The sequence below is a fragment of the Tenrec ecaudatus genome, chromosome 16 (assembly GCF_050624435.1).
Source record: "Tenrec ecaudatus isolate mTenEca1 chromosome 16, mTenEca1.hap1, whole genome shotgun sequence".
Taxonomy (NCBI): domain Eukaryota; kingdom Metazoa; phylum Chordata; class Mammalia; order Afrosoricida; family Tenrecidae; genus Tenrec; species Tenrec ecaudatus.
In genome coordinates, this window is record NC_134545.1 from 46829797 (window position 1) to 46845386 (window position 15590).

At 42.7% G+C, this 15590-nt stretch overlaps 1 protein-coding gene across 1 annotated transcript in view; it reads left to right on the forward strand.

Moving 5' to 3' along the window:
- The first annotated feature begins 11916 nt into the window (after window positions 1-11916).
- MICU1 (mitochondrial calcium uptake 1) overlaps window positions 11917-15590 on the forward strand; it is a 209022-nt gene continuing 205348 nt past the window's right edge. The window contains exon 1 of the mRNA XM_075534108.1: window positions 11917-12052. The gene's annotated coding sequence lies outside the window, so the exon portion shown is untranslated. The remainder of the gene's footprint in view (window positions 12053-15590) is intronic.

Genomic DNA, 15590 nt, shown 5'->3' on the forward strand with positions numbered 1-15590 from the left:
ATTTCCAGACTCTACAAATTTCAGTTTTGACTGGGTCACAGAGAAAGGTTTGGCACATGTTGGTCAATGGTCTAGAGATAATCCTAAATTAATGTCAGAGTAAAGCTTCCTAGAGTAAATATTACAGATATGACTGTATCAATGATATTTTCTTCTGTATTAGGGTGTAAGCTACATGAAAGAATATGTGTATTAAACTCCCAATTTACCTTATACTTTTCTATCTCATTGGTAATCTACTGAATATGCTAATGGGAGATCAGCTCTCTAGCATTTAAGATGAGAGATGGATGTCTCATGCTGTCTTTTTAGGCTCCTCTGGCTTTCCCAGGAATGAGTGTTAGGCTAGAGTGTGGTCAGGTTTACACCTGTCCAGGCCTGTGGATGACCCTACCTTGTTGAAAATAACTATTCTAGTTTGTGTTTTATTCTCTGACTCCATTTTATGGATATGTGTTAAACTGTAATTATATACCCAAATAGTTCAAACCACTCACATTTCCAGATCATGTTTTCAAATAAAACTATTCTGAATGTGCATGCTAAGGACGGCATCTTGAATCCTCCCTCAAAATTCACTGCTCCTGAGTCTGTTCCGACTCGTAGCAACCATATAGGACAGGATAGAACTGCCCCCGGTGGGTTTCTGGGACTGTAGCTTTCTATTTCAATGAGAGCAGAAAGCTTCTTCTTTCTCCTATTTTCAATCCCAGTACAATAGCAACTCACACCAGCTTTTACACAGAAAGTGTTCCATTGAATGCAAACTTTACCAAGATAAATGGCATGTGTTATTCTGTATTTTGTGGTTGTAACATCTCCAGTTTATTTTTAAAACAAGAAAATAATAAAGTATTATTCAGTAAACAAAATAAAATTCACGGTTGGAGAAATTTCCAGAGTGAAAATAGTAGCATTGATATTTACAGTTAGAGTCCTAGAAGTTCAATGCTTGCATGTTAGTGAGCTTATTATTTTGCGAGGCTTCATTCTGGACCCTATTACCTGCAATGATTTACTGCAGCGAGATATGTGACAAGAACCAGAATACTTTCGTTCTTCTGATGATAAAGCCCTTCATGGACAACTAGATAAAACAAAACTTCAACCAACCAAAATATTTAGAATTTTGTGGCTAATTTTCTGATTAGAGTTGATCAGATAATCTTTTCTATATAAAATTGTTGTTGTTGAAAATCTTTCCAAGTGATTTATTTGCTAAGGAGATGCATCACTGTTTCTGAGTCTGCAAGTAGAAGAGAATAGCCTTTGGAAAGCGAACGCATAGTCTCTTTCTTGTAAACCCCTTTCTTGACTTCAGCTTTGTGCTCTGAATGAGACACAGAGTGACTTACCCAGCAGCACTTGCTGGAGGTGAACTAGGGAAGCTGCAGGCCTTTCAATTTAGTATATGCCTATTGATCTTTCACTCTGTAAAGCATGTGGTAGTTGCATAATATGTTGTCAATTTGAGAGGATTCAGCATGAAGGGGTGGAGTCTAGCCTGCCAATCAGGTCGTAGCTTGATGACCTCATTTGGAGGCGCTAAGGAGATAAATAGCTTGCTGGAGGGGGGATACACGCTCATTCCCTGGGAGACATTGCAGCTGACGAGCCACGTGGAGACCCCTGCCAGCGCTGACATGCTTACAATGCCACTGGATCCACAAGACTTCCAACCCACTGGCTGTGATCGTCCTGCCTTCTGCATCATTGCATGTGTTGCATGAGTCTGAAGAGGAATTTATAGATTGGTATCAGACATATGAGCTAACATCAAACTTATGGACTTGACCTGGACTGGGCTGGGATGTTTTCTCAATATTCAATTGCTCTTGTATATAAAGCTCTTTCCTATACACATATGCATGTCCATGAATTTGTTTCTCTAGTCTACCCAGACTAACACAAGCACTTACTACATATTATTAAAATTTCAGCTTGATTTTCTTTCTTTTTTTATAAATATTTTTATTGGGGGCTCTTACATCTCTTATCACAATGCATACATTCATGCATTTGTACATATGCTGCCATTATCATTCTCAAAGCATTCTTTTCCCACTTGAGCCCCTGATATGAGCTCCCCATATCTTCTCCCTCCCTCCTCTGCCTGCCTTCCCTCATGAACCTTTGATAAGTTATAGATTATTATTTCCATATCTTACATCAGCCTCCATTGCCCCTCACCCACTTCTCTGTTATTTGTCCCCCTGGGAGGGGTTATAGTTTGATCCTTGTGATCGATTACCCCTTACTCCCCGCAATGTCCCCTAATCATCCTGGTATCTCAACTCTCATGGTTGACCCTGAGGGGTTTATCTATCCTGAATTCCCTGTGTTGCGGGCTCTTATCTGTAGCAGTGTGCATGCTCTGGTTTAATTTGATTTGTAAGGTAGAATTGAAGTCATGATAGTGGGTGAAGGAAACACCAAATTAGAGGAGAGGGTGCTATACTGCACCCTGACTAGCTCATCTCTTCTCTGTGACCCCTCTGTGAGGGAATGTCCAATTGTATACAGAGGGGCATTGGATCTCCATTCCCTTCTCTCTCCCCCGCCCCCATTCACATTGGGTATGGTTTTGTTCTGGTTCTTAGATGCCTGATAATTGATCCCATTGACACCTCATGATCACACAGGCTGGTGTGCTTCATCCATGTGGACTTTGTTGCTTCTCTGCTAGATGGCTGCTTGTTTACCTTCAAGCCTTTAAGACCCCAGATGCTATATCTTTTGATAGCCAGGCACCATCAGCTTTCTTCACCACATTTGCTTATGCACCCATTTTGTCTTCAGTGATCGTGTTGGGAAGTTGAGCATCACAGAATTCCGGATTGCTAGAACAAAGTGTTCTTGTGTTGAGGGAGTACTTGAGTCAAGGCCCAATGTCCATTTGCTACCGTAATTCTTAACATATAGATATGAGTACATAGTTCTATTCCCCTCTCGTTATATATATATTTACATATGAACATGCTTGTCCTTTGCCTCCTGGTTCTTTTCTCTATTTCCTTTTACTTTCCTCTTCTCCCAACATCATGTTCATCCTTCATTTGAGTTTAGTAACTCCTCACTGCTACCTTGTCCTTGATTAAACCCCACTAGGCATCCTACCACCTTCCTTCCATCGATTTTAGTTCACTTGTTTTTCCCTAGACCCTTCCTTTCACCCACCTCCCCTTCTCTCATATCCCCCCAAACCATTGGCCTCATTCTTTTCATCTCTGAATTATTTATGTAGCCTATCTTATCTAGATAGGCATGCAGATATATTAATAAGTGCAAAAACCAGGCAAAGTCAATTAAAACAACAAAGGAAGTGAAAACCAACAAAACAACAACAATAAACAAAAACAAATAAACAATAACAAAAAGAAAGACACTGACACAAATGGAAAAGCCTATAAATAGTTCAAGGTCTGTTTGCTGGCCTTAGGAGTGTTTTCCAGTTGAGTCTGATGGGGTGCCACACTCTGTCTCCCAAGTCTATTTTGGTATTCCCTGGGGTTTCATCACTCTGCTCCCCCTGCTGCTCTGCTTCCTGCCCTCAGTGCCTCGCCCCAGCGTGATGGGGCCAGTATCGCCACATATTATGAGGGATAGAGGAACCAGCTCAAGCAACTGGCCTTAACTATAAAGACTGATTATTTTGTCTTTTCTGGAAGTAAATTTGCTCTCAATTCATACTCAAAAGCAAATTCAGAAAGACAGTTCAAAGTATGGTTTGATTTTTTAATACCTACACTCATAGAGAATGAATATTATATTGGACTACTATCAATAACGGGAATTCAGCTGTGTTTTTTTGAAACTGTCAATTGGATTAGGTGGGTGGAAGAGTACATCAGAATTTGGGAGAAATCAGGTACAGAAGTAAAATACATAATTTGAAAACAAAGCAGTTCTTTTCACTAATATTTTCAAGGATTTGCAGTCATGCTACTTAAGGTTTTGAAATTTAAATTGCATTCTAGTAGGGTATGTGTTTAAAAAGAAAAACAAGAAGTCGAAAGTCATCAGTGTAAGGAAATTCAAAATTTGAAATTCAAGAAATTAAATCCTTCATGTTTTGTCTGCAGACAAAAGTGTACAGAGATCGGATTTGAGTCATGTTTTTAACTGAGTTGAAAAGCACAGAACACTAAACCTCTTAGAGAATGGAGCCGGGGCCTGAGTGCACTGAAGGTCTACACTTGGAACGGAAGGCAAACAAACAAACTCCCTGCCATCGAGCCCATTCTGACTTACAACAATGCTGTCCGGTGGAGTGGAACTGCCCCTGTGGGTTTCAGAAGCTGTCAATCTTTACTGGAGCTGAAAGTCGCACCTTTCTCCTGCAGAGGGTCAGACGACTGACCTTGAGGTTTGCTGCCCAGAGCATCACCCCCCATGCCACCACGACTCCTTTCTGGAGAGGGATACATAAGCTGAAAACACAGCAAGATCCCTTGGGAACTCTGAACACAGGTTTACCGTGCATTTTGTGTTTGCAGCTATTTATTGCCGCCATACAATTTCACAGGAAGAGCTTTCTATTAGCCCCTCAACTCTACCTCCTGGCTCCTCCCACACGGTCAGCAGAAGACTTGGGTCTGTTTGCTCTGAACTCGGAGTCACTCCCTCCTCAAGCGCGGTCTCCAAAACCAACAAAGGTGTTCCACGTGGACCCTTTTAACTTTCACTCCCAGAGCCACCGGGCGCTCTCACGGAACGTGGTAATTCCTCCCGGCCGTCAGCCTGTCCACCTCCACCAGTTCCCCACACCTGGAGGTCCACTGGGAGAATCCCCCCAGACAGGCCGTCCCATCCCAGTGGCTTCGGTGCACGTGCGTGGGACAGTTCCCGGAGCCCCTACCTCTAGCTTTAGAACATCGTGCTGAAGTTTACGTTGAAATTCCAGGAAGTTCTTGATTGTCAGCTTCCCCTTGAGATCAGCGCCAAAAAAGTAGGTTGTGAGGGCTGAACACAAGCCCGACTTGAGCGTGTTCCCAGTGGTAGGGCGATCTCTGTGCCGCATACCCATGCTGGTTTGGGAGCGGATGATGCTCTGAACCTAAGGGAGAAGCAGACAAAGCCCACCCAGAAACAATTACATTGTGGGGCAACAAAAAGGGGTGGGGGGTAGAAAAGTAGCAATAATGACTGCTTTGTTAATTGTTTACTATTTGCCTGTATAGTGTTAACAGTTTTCTCTCTGAATTCTTATGGAAATCATACGAAGTAAGTCTTATTATTCATTTCATTTTACAATTTAGAAGACTGAAGCACATATAATCAGTGATGACTTGCTCAGAGTCATGTTGCCAGCAAGTAATAACCAGGCTGATAACCCAAGTAGCCTGAGGGCTGTAAAATTTAGATCCTTGTAGAAAATCTCTCTTCAGAAAAAGAAAGGAAGACAAAGTTTCTGCGGCTCAGAACCTCTCTCCCACAACTAGGAGAACAATGACCAACCTCATGGAAGTATTTTCCATATCCCAGGAGCTTTTGGAAATGTTCTGCACTTCGCTTCTGACTCAGCATTGGTCGTCAGAGAGACAGCATAGCCGCAGGCAAATACTTGACACCTGAGAGAGAGCATAATTACTAGAAGGACACATGAAATACAAAGTGGATATGAAATAATTCTCTAAGAAAACTTGGGGAATTGGTTTAATCTTTGTGTAAGCTTTAAACGAGTTTTTAGGGAAAGGATATCCACATACATTCAATATGCAAACTCCAGGGCTTTATAATTCTTTCTGATGATTATTAGTGGTGACTTAATACATATATCATTCCATATTTCAATCATGCGAATTAGAATTGTAGTATAATTGCTACCACAATCTGTTTCCAAACATTCTTTTTCTACAAGGTCATCTTGACGTCGCCTCCCTTTTATCCACCACCACCACTGTCCCTCCCCCCGAAGCCCTGATTCTACTTGCTGTCGCTATAGGTGCATCAATCCTGGGTTTCATCTACTGAAAAACAGAAAAGGATAGAACAAGAGGGTCACTTCCACTGACATAGCACCTCTGAGATACACTCTAATATGAACAAACAAAAGCCAAACACAATTACAACACAAGCCAAAAATACAGAAGAATTTGGAAACCAGATCAGGTCCAGCTTGCATCAGAGGGGGATCTACTGACATAGTTTTAATTGTTCAAAGTCAGATTTCTGCCTTTGATCTTCTGTCCTCCTCTCTCCTAAGTACTCTGTTTAGTGACCACTTTCCTTCCATCACTCCATTTTAGATAGGGCTTATTTCCTATGTAGGTCCACAAATGAACCTCGGGCTCCCGCTGTCAACCCTGGCCTCTGAACACCACGTTCTCCCAATTTAGGCTCTGATATGGATCCTTCCCTTCGACTTCAGATTATATGGATGCCAATCCTTCAGTGATTGAAGATAGTGTGTTTCTTCCTTGTGCACTTTGTTGACATCTCAGTGCACTTTGTTGATATCTCACTCAGATGGCTCTTGTTTTGAGATGAGCCTTTAAGACCGCTGACTCTGTTTTATCTGATAGCTGGGCACCATCTAAAGTCTTTGCCACATTTTGCTATAGTACCTTTGTCTTCGGTGTTCCTGTCCTGAGGGTGCGTATTGAGCAGGACCATGATGTAAGAACTAATTGTTAAGTTGGAGCTAGGATTTAGTGCAAGCCCCAAACTCATTACTGGATCTAAGCTTTTTTGTCCTTTTGATTTGCTGTAACTTGGGAGTTAATACATATGTCATGTCATTCCAAAGATCACTCACGTCAAACAGAATTATAAAATTGCTTCCATAATCAGTCTTCAAACCTACTTTTCCTTCTTGGACTCCTTGACATCATTTCTGTTTTATCTTTCCCACCCCTGTCTATCTGCCCCTTCCCCCTGCGACCCTTGTTCAATTTGCTCGCCCTATGGCTCAACGTCCGTGAGTTTCATTTACCAAAAAAACAGAGAAACAAATAACACAACTTCAAGAGGGTGACCCCCAAGGGCTATGCACCTCTGAGATACACCCTACTATGAACAAGCATAAGCAAAATATAACAGAATGTCCGTCACAGGATTGCTGGGACATTACGTATCTTAATACAGCGTCGATGTAGCAAGGCCGTGTTTGTCCACCAACCAACCAACAGTGCACCAGTCTTGGTACAGCTGCCTTCTGCTTCCTCAGACCCATGTGTTTTCCGACATAAGTCCTCAGGTTACAAGTGTATCTGAGGTAGAGTCCAGTTCTTCGAGTGGAGTTCCCACATGGGGTCTCACCGATGCAGCCTCTAGAGCGTGACATGCACCCTGAAGATCCAGGATTCAGTGTCCCAGTGTTTCGGGGCACCCGGTCTGGGTTCCCGGGATACCCCCAGATGCCCTAGTTCAATGTTGCCCACCTGCTGCACAACACTAAAGACTATCCCCACCTAATGTCCCCCAATGCATCCTCAGTCACTCCTCCCCCACCTGGAGGTCCGCTCTCCCTCCCCTCCCACAATAGACAGGCACCTATGTTCCCCAAACTGACCTTTCCCTCTCCCCTCTCCTGCAATACCCCGCCCTTCAGTAAGCCTCATCCCTCTGACAGGGCAGCCTCCATCGCCCGGGACCTCACTCTAGATCCACATGGCAAACACTCAGCAGACAGCAGCCCCCCATTTCCCCACCATTTGATCCCAGCTGTCCTGAGGCGCCCTCCAGTTACGTGACCTACACTACACTTACCTGGAGTGATGATGTGTGGTTCATGGGGACTGGTCTGGCACTGGGAAAGGATAATTTTTGAGACTAGAAATTAACTATGTAAATGATATCTTGAGCCAAATTTGGTTACCATAGCTTATTTTATAAAATCAGCTCATAGTCATTTATATGTCTTTATTAGCTAAACAATAATAAGTAGCTATCCAGAACATTAAAATTGGCATATATAATGATAAATAATAAACAATAATATTTCTATCCTTTGAGTGATAATTTTTACGATGCCATTTGAAATATCGTAACAGTAATATCTCAGTTGTTGAACTCAATTCATTCCTAATTTTGGTTTGAACACCTAAAAATTTGAGAACTGACCATATTTTCCCATAAGAAACAATGAAAAACCAAATAATTGGTTCTGAGGCCCCAAAAGCACATTTATAAATTCATTATAGAGGCTTTTAGCCTTCTCAAGGATCACTGCCTCAGATAAGCTATCGTCAACTTGTTTCTGATTTACCCAAACTAACAGTGACTTTCAGCCTCGTGGGTGGTCTGACTTCTTTGTTTAGTGGTTAACATTCCATGCCAGTTTCATCACATTTCTATCTTTTTCAAAAATATTGATAACGTCGACTTCTCCATGTTGTAGTCAGCTGTCAAATCAGGCAAGCGGCGACCTGATTTCAATTTTGTAATAATTTCTTTCTTTAAATTTATGGTGGGCCTCAGTTTTCCTCTTAGCTTTACTGAGGGTATCGATAACTTTCTTTGGAGCCATGGTTACCATATTTTACGCAAATAAAGCGTATAAAGAGCATAATGATGTATGTTCTGAAGCACTGGCCCAGCATTGTTATGCTGCCTGCCTGAGAGCCTTGCTTAGAGGGACCCCTTTGTGTCCATGGAGAGACCAGACTGGACTCACGCTGGGCTCATTCAGGTATTTTCAAGTAGGAGTTTTAGTTCAACTATCCAGCAGTTAGGAACACTGAGCAATTTTTTTCTTTCAGACTTTGCTGCTCAAGTGGTAAAAGTTGAAGCTTGGAGCCTTTTGATACCAAGATATTGCTCTGATACTTAAAAATGCAACATTTGTTAACAACGGAGTTACCTTAACTAAATATCTTTTGTTTATTATATACAGCCATAAAGGGGGGGGGTCTTACTTTGTTTTTTTTTTAATATAGCATCTTTATTATAAGGTGAATCTCTGCTTATTAAAATAAAAAAGTCAAAAATGAGAAATTTTAAAGTAAGGAATGATAACCTCACACAATGTTACCCTCCAGATAATTGCTAACATTTAATTCAAATATTTGCCAATTATTTTTTCTTATATGTATTTTCATATAGCTAGCTAGCTAACTACACAGTCATTCTTTTACATAAATGGTAAGTTAATCAGTAACTTAAAAAGTATTTAACCAGTCTACTTGTGCAATGTTAATACACACACACACACACACATATATATCCTTCTTACTTTTTAAAGACTCCACAGTATTTTGTCCTTTGGACTTTAACCAATTCTTTATATATGGACATTTTACTTATTTCTCTTCTTTTGGGATTATTAACAAAGTACCGATGGACATTTACTTTATTTTAATGTGTATTTGTGCTCTCATTCATTTATGTCCTTAGAATAAACATTTTAAAGAACCAGTAGAGCAGAGAATGCGTCTACAATATTAACACATATCATAAAACCAGTCTATTCCCTTGGAGTCTATGTCAACTCTTATCACACATATAGAACACACTCTGAGCACACTTATAGAACACAGTGAACTGCCTACAGGGTCTCAAGGCTATGAATTGTTTGAAAGCAGACTGCCACATCTTTTTACAGCAGAACAATTGGTAGGTTCCAGATACCTACCTTTTGGTTAGCAACCTTGTACTTAACTTCTGCATCACCAAGACCTCTCTTCAAATCCAGTACCTACTCTTATATCTACTTGAGCAAGTTACAAAGCATCACAGGGCTTTTTTTTTATGTCAAAAGGAAACGATATCACTCAGATATACAGGGTTGTAGTTTGAATGGCAGATAATGTATGCTAAGTGTCTGAAAGAGTTCCACAGACAAGGGATAACAGTTAATATAATTTATATTAGATACTTAGTAATATTATTGTCCTGATGTGAAATAGCTACAACATTTCTAGCCATTTCTCTGTAACTCTCACCAAGTGCTTGGGTGAACCCATGCAAAGAAGGTGTAGAGGACTCATGGATTGGTCAGTTTTGCCATTCTTCTAAATATAAGAGAGCCCTTTCAGAAGTATGAGGCAATTGTAAGGCCATCAAGAATGATATCCTTAATGTTTTTGGATCCTAGCTTGTTAAATTCATTAATAACCCCCATAATCATGAGCAATATTGAAGGAGTCTATGGCAAATATTGAACAATGCAGGAAACCTCAAAAGAAGATTGAAAGAAAACAGAGTCACTGTACCAAAAAGAACTAGTCAACATTCCACCACATCAGAAAGTAGCATGTGAGCAAGAACCAAGGACAAGTGGCACTAAGCAGTAGCCAAAAACAAAATGTCAAGAAATGATGGAATACTTTCAGTCTTGGAAGTTTATTCATTTGTCAGATATCTCACTGAACAAAGAGCAAGCTCTAAATGGAAAGGGACATAGAAACGATATTGTGATAGGAAAGAAATCAGCAAAGGCTCCTGACTTCTGCCCAGGTAAAAGGAGCTCTGCAGGCACAGTGGATTAAGCCTTGGGCTACTAACCAAAAGGTCTGTGGTTCAAACCTATTAGCTGTTCCACAAGCGAAAGAGGAAGTTATCTAAACCTGAAGATTGAGGGTCAAAAACCCTAAGGAGAAACTCTACTCTGCCCCACAAGATCTCTGTGGCTTATAGGATTTCTATGCATCGCTGTGAGTTTGATTTATAGCAGATGAATCCCAGGTTGTTATTGGGTACGGTGGAGTAGATTCCAACTCATAGAGACCCTGTATTGGACAGAATAGAATTGCCCTATAGGGTATTCTCAAGGAGCCCTGCTGGTGAAATGCTTAATCTTTGCTGTCATCCACAAGCTCAGTAGTTCAAAACCACTCAGCAGGAGAAAGACCGGACTTTCTACTCCCATAAAGAGTTAACAGACTTGGAAACGCACAAGGGCCATTCTACTCTGTCCTACAGGGTTGCTATGCGTTGGCATGGACTAGATGGCAGTGAGTTTGGTTTCATAGTTTCCTAGGCTCTGAGTCGGAATGAGAACTATGGCAGTGGGTTTGACTTGGAATCTTTACCAGAACAGACTATTGGGTCTTCCTTCTGAGTAGCGGCTGGTGGACTCAATAACCACCCTTTTGGTTAGCAGCTGTGCGCTTAACCGTGGTGCCACCAGGGCTCCGTTCAGATCCAGCTATAACATCACAAAATACTGCTGTGGAAGAGCGCAGACTCTGATGTTGTTGGACTCAGATGTGCGTCTCAGCCACTGCACTAAATAGGAATCTAGCTTCCTACTTGCAAATCAATAAAAATGGTACCTATAACATAAAGGGTTGGACTAACCACGAACATAATTAGTGTTCAATAAGATGTTAGTTAATATAATTTGCTATTTTTACGTTATTGAGGAAGGAGGGTCCTGAGGAGAAATGGGAAAAGTAATTCATTGGTTTCACTTTACAGTGGAATCCGTGAAAGTTCAGAGTATCTGACTGCTTCTGTATCCAGGGATCGCCTTTTCTAAAGCTTTGTTAAGTAGATCGTTGTTGAACAAACTTTTATTTAAAGACTCTCTGCCGTGATATTTTCCCTCTATTTCAATACCAGAAAAAAGGATCCTTCCCATCCCCACGTCTGATAGCAACATCTCTAGAGAAACGCATGCTATTAGTAGCTAAGGAACGGAACTCTAATAATAGTAGTTTTTAAATAAAGCATTTGAAATACACATACAGTAGAGGACGTGGTGAGGTTTCTACATCCAAAAATGCTACGAAAGGAAATAACGAAATGCTATCACAGGAAGTCTAAACAAAGCACAGCTGCACCATGCCCAATTCATTGTATGTCCCAGGCTTCTCTTCACTTCTTTGCCTAGCCAACACGTTCACCAGTACGAGTGGCTTTGGTACCTAAACACCGAGGGGGCGGGGCCAGCGACCAGGGCGGGGCGGGCTGCTTCCCTCGCCCCGCCCCTTCCGGTTTCTCCGCGCCCTGCCCACGCGCAGGTCTCCCGGCAGGCCCGGCGGCTAGGAGAGTCACGTGAGAGGGGGCGTTCCAGGTGGAGGCTTGCGTTTGCCGTGACTCCGGCTCTATGGTTGTCAGGACTGGGCGCCTTCGGAGCAGGAAGCCGCCGGCGCTCGGTCGCGGCCGGGTGAGTCGTGGAGTTGGGGGACCGAGGGGAGACCGCCGTTCAGGGGACGCTTGGACGTGGGGACACTTGGCCTCTCCTGGTGTTGGGCGACTTTTCGGGTCTCTCTCGGATGCGCTCAGCTTCGGCGGGTGCGAGGAGTCGTTCTGCCTGCCTGCGTCTCGACCTCCGCTTTTCTTTACCTCACCCGGTCCCCTCTTCGTATCCGAGGAGAACTCTGCGTGCCGCGTTCCCAATCGCTGGGCTCCCGTAGGCGCCGCCGTACGGGTGACCCGGAGACTGGCAGCCCCCACTGACTCCCCTGGACCCAGCTCTTGGGGAGCCGCGCCCCTGTGGGTCTGTGGACGCCGAGCGGCAATCCAAAGGCGCGCTTCTCGGACTGGGTGGCTTTTATCTTGTCCAGCTGCTTCGCCTTCTCATCCTGTCTCCCCGCAGGCTCCACTTTAGATAGTTTGAGAAGGAGCCGGGTGGGACCGACTGCTCGTGAATCTGGGAGAAGAGTTTTTAAAACTCTAAGTTGCTGTCTTTGGCATCTTCTGTGACCCCATAGGACAGTGTGTAACGACCCCCAAAGGATTGCCAGAACTCATCTGTACGGTAGCCGAATGTCACATCTTTCTTCCCGGAGTGGCTGTTGGGTTTGAAACCGGACCTTTTGGTTAGCAGCCGATTTTTTTTTAAACTACTGTGCCACCGGGTTTTATTTACGTCAACTTTAAACAGGAGATCTTTTGTAGGTAAAGGACCAGAGGAGAGTTGTATTCTTTCTGTGGGACCCAAGACTCATTTTCTTCCTTTTATAAATAGATCACACCCACCCCCATGCACACTTCTACAGCATGGAGTTAGTTCTATTAAAGCTATATGGAGGTGATCAGGCAGTATATGCGTAGCAGCAAAGGTGAACAGGGTGGGAGCTGCAGTTGTAGGAGAGTTGACAGTTTCATTGTAGGAGAGTTGACAGTTTCAATGGGGCAGGTGAACCAAGTGCCTCATCTTGACATCTAGATTTGGTTGTCGATAAGGACAGGTGATGAGCTTGATGACTACTGCCTTATTCTTGAAACCTGAAACTTTCTGGACTGCCGCTTAGTTGTGGGCAGGTGATTCTGCCCATCCAAGTTTTCTTACGAGGGTCACGAAGCACAGGTCACATGAACAACAGCGAAGATTCAGGAGTGGTTTGTGTGTCCGCGGAGAAGGGGAAAGAATGGTGACATGGTAACAGCAAGCGAGCAAATGCATGTAGGTTATTGCCAGCTTCTTTCATAGGCTACAGAGCACTTGCCATTCCCAAGGGGTGCATTTTGAGATTGACTTTCCTAAATTGGAGGGAGAAAAGTGCTATGCTTTTCTATACAGTGCAATATTTTATTAAATAATTAAAACAGAAAGATTTAACCGACAATTGCTGGCAATATCTTACCCAGAATGATAGGATTAAAGTCATTCATAAAGCTATTAAACTGGTGGCATAGTGGGTTATGTGTTGGGCTGCTAACCTCACAGTCGGCCATTTGAATCCACCAGCTGCCCTGCAGGAGACCGAGGAGACTTTCTGCTCCTGTAAAGATGGACAGCCCTGGAAACTACAGGGGCAGTTCTGTTCTGCCCTGCAGGGTTGCTATGAGTTGGAGTCAGAATCAACTCGTTGGCTGAATATGATTAAAGCAGATTTTACCACTTTTGTTCTTTAAAATTAGTTCTACCTCCTGAGCAGTTTGTACAATGGCCGCAGCACTTGCTGAGCATTGAGCGAAATTTTCCTCCCCTATTGGAGGGAGTAGCCCTGCTCCATACTGTTTCCAAGGCTGTCAATCTTTCTGGGAGTAGAAAGCCTCTTGTTTCTCCTTTGGTGTGAGTGGGTTTGAACTGCTGACCGTGTGGGTAGCAGCTTAAATGCTCTTTCTGTATCCATAAAAAACCCACTGCCAGAGTCAGTTCCAACTCAGACAACCCTAGATAGAGGACTTCTGAGGCTATAAATCTTCACTGGAGCAGATAGGTCTATCTTTCTCCTGTGGAACAGGTGGTGGGTTTTGTATCCAACAACAATCAAGTTTTAAAATGGCTTATAATCTTTTTCTCCACATAAAATGACAATAGCTTTATTTTGTGCCAAGGAGAAAAAATTATTTTAAGACAGATAACCTAACAAAAATTAAAAGGACAGATAACCCGTTTCCTTCAGGAAATTATGAAAAAAAGAGTTCATGTTCTTTTTTTTAAGTTCATGTTCTTAAGACATTATAATTTTCCTTTTTTAAAAAAATCATGTTATTGGGGCAATACAACTTAAAAAAATCATTTTATTGGGGGCTCTTACAGCTCATAACATTTCATACATTAATTGTTTCAAGCATATTTGTACATACATTTCCATCATCATTTTCTTTCTTTTTTTTATATTTTATTAGGGGCTCATACAACTCTTATCACAATCCATACATATACATACATCAATTGTATAAAGCACATCCGGACATTCTTTGCCCTATTAATTTTCAAAGCATTTGCTCTCCACTTAAACCCTTTGCATCAGGTCCTCTTTATTTCCCCTCCCTCCCCCCGCTTCATGAGCCCTTGATAATTTATAGATTGTTATTTTGTCATATCTTGCCCTATCCGGAGTCTCCCCCCACTTCTCTGCCGTCCATCTCCCAGGGAGGAGGTCACATGTAGATCCTTGTAATCAGTTCACCCTTTCCAACCCACTCACCCTCCACTCTCCCAGCATCGTCCCTCACACCCCTGGTCCTGAAGGTATCATCCACCCTAGATTCCCTGTGCCTCCAGCTCCCATATGCACCAGTGTACAACCTCTGCCCTATCCAGTCCTGCAAGGTAGAATTCGAATCATGGTAGTGGGGGGTAAGAAGCATCCAGGATCTGGGGGAAAGCTGTGTTCTTCATCGGTACTACATCGCACCCTGACTGACCCATCTCCTCTCCTAAACCCCTCTGTGAGGGGATCTCCAGTGGCCGACAAATGGACTTTGGGTCTCCACTCTGCACTTCCCCCTTCATTCACTATGGTATATATATATATATATATATATATATATATAAATTTTTTTTTGCATGATGCCTTATACCTGGTCCCTTTGGCAGGGGCAGTACAACTCTTATTACAACCCATGCATACATCCATTGTGTCAAGTACTTTTGTATATTTGTTTTCCTCATCTGCAAAACATTTGCTTTCTACTTGAGCCCTTGGTAACAGCTCCTCATTCCCCCCCCCCTCCCTCATTGCTCCTCCCTCCTCAATGAACCCATGATAGTTTATAAATTATTATTATTTTGTCATATCTTACACTGTCTGACGTCGCCCTTCATCCACTTCTCCACTCTCCGTCCCCCAGGGAGGAGGTTATATGTAGATCCTTGTAATCGGTTCCGCCTTTCTCCCGCACCCTCCCAGCACCACTCTCACCGCTGGTCCTGAGGAGTTCATCTGTCCTGGATTCCCTGTGTTTCCAGTTCCTATCTGTACCAGTGTACATCCTCCTGTCCAGCTGGATTTGTAAAGTACAATTGG